Here is a 4,344-nt window from a genome sequence, read left to right as displayed (position 1 = left end):
TATTTACAAAACTATTAATTTTCTTTTACCATGTTCTGATTCGAATTTGACATATAAAATAGCATTTAATTAGCTCGGCTAATGATTTCAAACATACTAAAAAATAGAATTCAACTACAAAGTATTGGTATTTACAGGAGAATTCAACTATACACAAAGATTAAATAGTTCTATTTCAAAGTAGATAGTGACATTCGAATTTAAAACAAAAAAGCACAAAATAGCTAGCCGGCCTCGAAGACAACGATCTGCATGCTTACTTCTACTAGATATACTGATCAAAAAGCTTGTCGGCTTGAGACTGGGACAAAACACCTACCACTGTGTATCTGTCACATAAAACAATACCATCAGTATTATGCAAAAGAAATTTTCGGTGGTAAAAGCTGAAAACAAAGGTCACAATTTACACCATACAATAATTTTTAAGAGAAAAAGAATTAAGCATAAAATGACGGGGAATAGAGCAAACGAAAAATACATGTGCTACTTTGTTTCCGCCATAGAAATATGACAAAAAGAATAGCATAATTGGATATGTAGTTCTAAAAGAACAGCATATATTTCATGAGTTCTTACATAAACTAAGTCGAAGGCGATGATGTGAGCCATGGATCAAAGTAACAAGCATTGGGTCCATTTTATACTAAACATACATTGGAGACTCTGAAAGGTGTAAATAGAGAGCCACTTCATTCTTTACATACTGCTTTCTATTATTGTTTTTGCCATGTTGGAATCTATACACAGCTACCCATGTTGGATGAATTGGAATAACATAGCAAATTTCACATTTTACAAAATGGCCACATAAAATCATACGATCCGAATAAAAATCTGGTCATAGTTATAATAAGAAAAACAATGATGTATATATTTAACTCTTTCTCAAATTTGAGCATTTAAGTAGTTTCAAAAGAGAGGTGTCTGAAACTGGGACTTACTTCCTCATGATACACCGCTATTAGGTCTTCTCCCCTCGACATGAATCAATCTCCCATTTAACTGTATTGGAGATGCCTGAAAATGAAAAGCCAGTATGTAAAGTATGTAATTTGAGAGATTCCTCATCATACAATGAGAACTTAAATTTATCTTAAGCAAAATCAAGTTGTCCTCAATATAACAATTCTGAAGAAAAAAAACAAAGTATGCTAACAAAATACAAGGATATGAATTTAGAAATAGTTTACAGAAGTAAAAAACACTTGGTAAATAATAATGAGGATCAAATATATTATGTAGATATTTACAGAGCTGGAACACAAACAAATCTGAAATTTTATAGAGAAGATTTATATGCAAATATCATCGGTAAAATATGTTAGATCTCAAAACTGGTTTTAATAAACAAGAAGAAATAAAGATATAGAAGCTGCATAAAAGCATGTACACTCAATAGGCAGATACTGATTTCAACACGTGATCATACTAGTGCAGACTAGACTTGAAATAGGCAAGGATACTGCAAAATACTACTATATAGAGTTGATATACTCTGATACTTGTGAGAATAAACTTAAGGAAGATCACATACCTTAAGTGCATTTTGTACACCAATGGCATCTTGATATTCAATGAAAGCATAAAAAACATCAGACTCCTGCAAATTTGCATGTATTGCTGAGTTAAAATTTAATCAAGATGCATAAAACTAAATCAAAATAGTACAACAAGCTAAATGGAATCAACCTTCCGGCTTCTAATAAAAACACCATCTGATCTCAATTTACCAAAATTCTTAAAGACTTGCTCAAGGTCTGAAGTCGAGATAGATGAAGGAAGATTTCCAACATAAATAGATCTGGAATCAACTGAGACCAAAACAAATACTATTCTCAAACAAGCTTAAATTAAGACCTTTTCACTAGAGCAGATAAATTCCAGGTGAAAACATAAAGAATATAGAAGCAATTGAATTGATACACAGCCTGAATTTTCAACAAAATCGAAAACTACTTACGTATTAAGGAAGAAACAATTGTTCAAATTCAGGATTGTTCAAACAATTGTCAAAAAGAAGATACAAAACACATAATAAGCAATCAGTTTCAGACAATGAGACTATGAGGCATGGATGGGAGGGCTCACCTTTTCAAGTGCAAAGTAAAAAAATTCGGATTGCTCAAATAATTTCAGAAAGAAAATACAAAGAAATGAAGGGAGAAACCTTCATCCTCAACTACTAGAGCCTCCTCAATTGCCTCAGAGCCAGAATTCTCAAGAAAAATAGCAGGATGGAAATGTTGAAATAGCCAATCAGATGCAGGAGAGAGGCAGTTAAGTTTAGATCATGAGCAGAGTGGTTCAGAATCATGTGCATCAGCTCTAATATCAGAGCTTGATCAGTTCAAAAAGGAAAAGGATACAATCTTGAAATTCATGGTAGACTTTTTGTTCATGCATAAAAAGAGCATAAATCCTTATCTATTAACTTGTTAGGTTTTAAGAGCTAGAGTTATTGATATACTTGTAACTCAACCTTCTTGTCTGGATAAATTGAGCTTCGCCTCTTTCTTTTTTCTCCTCAAAAAGATTGTTTCTTTGATGCATGCTTGGTCTGTGTTCTTCCAATCTATTAACTTTGAACGCTCTCACAGATAGCAACAGGTACAAGGGCAAGGCATAGAACAAACCTGTTCACCGGAGTACCTCTCTGAGATACCGAATCCGAGCTCTAGGTCTCACTGCCGCCCTTTTCCGATGACTTTCATGTCCAGATCCAACTGCGGCGGTCCATCTCGCAACCTCAACCTTCCAATTTGCTTCGCAGATCACCGCCACCAAGCTCCCAAGTGGTTAGCCGCCCCTTCACACAAAACAAAAGGTAATCCAAAATCCATGAACTGAAATCTAATAAAGCGACAACATGTGCTAGGGCATTCGACAAACAAACCGACAGCAAGTAGACCAAACCAACGAAGGAAAGACCAAAAAGGGGGAAAAAAAAATCAAAATCCTAACGAAAATCTCGGCTTCGGACTCAGGATCCGCCTATAAAGGTGATTTCTCTAAGAAGAGTAGTGTGTCGACGGAGGCGAAGAGATTAGGGCATTTGTTATTTGACGAAGTGGTGAAGGAATAAGGTGAGGAAATTTTGCTCGCTGTCTTGACGGAGAGGAGTTCGGAGGAGAGGTTCGGGGAGAGGGGTTCGCCGGAGAGGGGTTGGAAGGAGAGGGCGTGAGAGGAGTTGGATGGAGATCTAGCGTGTGAGATGAGGAGTTGTGAGAGGGGTTAGGGAAGATAGGTGGGTGCGAGTGAAACCTAAAGGTTTTTCTACTCTTAGTTGCATCCAACGGTTTAGATCATTCCAGATTTAGATGAGGGCTTGATAATAGACAACACTTTTTAAAAATCATTGTTGTATACACTAAAAAAAAATACTAATAGACAACGCTTATCAAAAAGCGTTGTCTTTGACCCATAAAAATCACTAATAGACAACGATTTTTAAAAAAACGTTGTCTATTAGTAAGAAAATAAAGAAATAGACAACGCTTTTCACTAAAAGCGTTGTTAAAAAGAAAAAGACAACGCTTTTTAAAAAAAGCGTTGTCTTTTAAGTGTTGTAAAATCCCAATTTTCTTGTAGTGACGTTCTACTAGTCCATTTTGTTGGGGGGTTCTAGGGCATGAAAATTCATGTTGGTATCCATTTATTTTACAAAATTCGGTAAACCTGTGATTTTCAAATTCTCCCCCGTGATCACTTCTTATTCTTTTAATTTTAGTATCTTTTTCATTTTCCGTCAATTTGCAAAAATTACTAAATATTTCGTAGGTTTCATCTTTTGTTTTTAGGAATTTTACCCATGTGTACCTAGAGTAGTCATAAATTATTACTAAGTAATATTGGTTCTTGCTTAGTGACTTGGCTCCATGTGAGTCAAATAGGTCAATATGAAGGAGCTCGAGTATAGTGTTGGTTCTTTCTAGATTGGTTGATTTGTGGATTGACTTGGTTTGTTTCCCTTTTTGACACGCATCACAGATTGAGTGTTCAATGAATTTTAATTTGGGCAAACCTCTAACTAGACCATTGTGACTCATTTTTGAAATGAGTCTGGTGTGAGTGTGACCCAGCCTTCTGTGCCATAGTTGAGTTTCCTCTTGATGTGTCAATAGACACTTTATTGAGGATAATGATAAGTCAATTGTGTAGATGTTATTCTTCCTAAGTCCCTTAAGCCTAATTTTAGGGTTTTCGATGTTTTTAACTAAACATCCAGATTTGTCAAAATTGACTAGATATCCGCTGTCACATAATTGACTTATACTTAGTAAATTAAAATTAAAATTTTCAACCAATAAGACATTTCGAATAATGAAGTCGGGACTAAGTTCA

At 35.0% G+C, this 4,344-nt stretch overlaps 1 long non-coding RNA gene across 2 annotated transcripts; it reads right to left on the bottom strand.

Annotated features, from left to right (window-relative positions):
- Positions 1-271: 271 nt before the first annotated feature.
- Positions 272-3,260, bottom strand: LOC122052339. 2 transcript variants are annotated; one of them, XR_006131965.1, is made up of 6 exons: positions 2,637-3,259; positions 2,483-2,560; positions 1,693-1,814; positions 1,538-1,603; positions 945-1,020; positions 272-329 (listed from the first exon to the last, which is right to left on the bottom strand). It is a non-coding gene; the product is annotated as an uncharacterized LOC122052339 (long non-coding RNA). The 2 variants fall into 2 exon arrangements; XR_006131966.1 differs by having other exon boundaries at positions 290-329; positions 2,471-2,560; positions 2,637-3,260.
- Between the last annotated feature and the right edge of the window lie 1,084 nt (positions 3,261-4,344).

Source organism: Zingiber officinale, chromosome 3A, assembly GCF_018446385.1.
Source record: "Zingiber officinale cultivar Zhangliang chromosome 3A, Zo_v1.1, whole genome shotgun sequence".
NCBI classification, from domain to species: Eukaryota; Viridiplantae; Streptophyta; class Magnoliopsida; order Zingiberales; family Zingiberaceae; genus Zingiber; species Zingiber officinale.
Note: the sequence above shows the minus strand (reverse complement) of the source record. Positions and strands in the feature narration are given on the sequence as shown.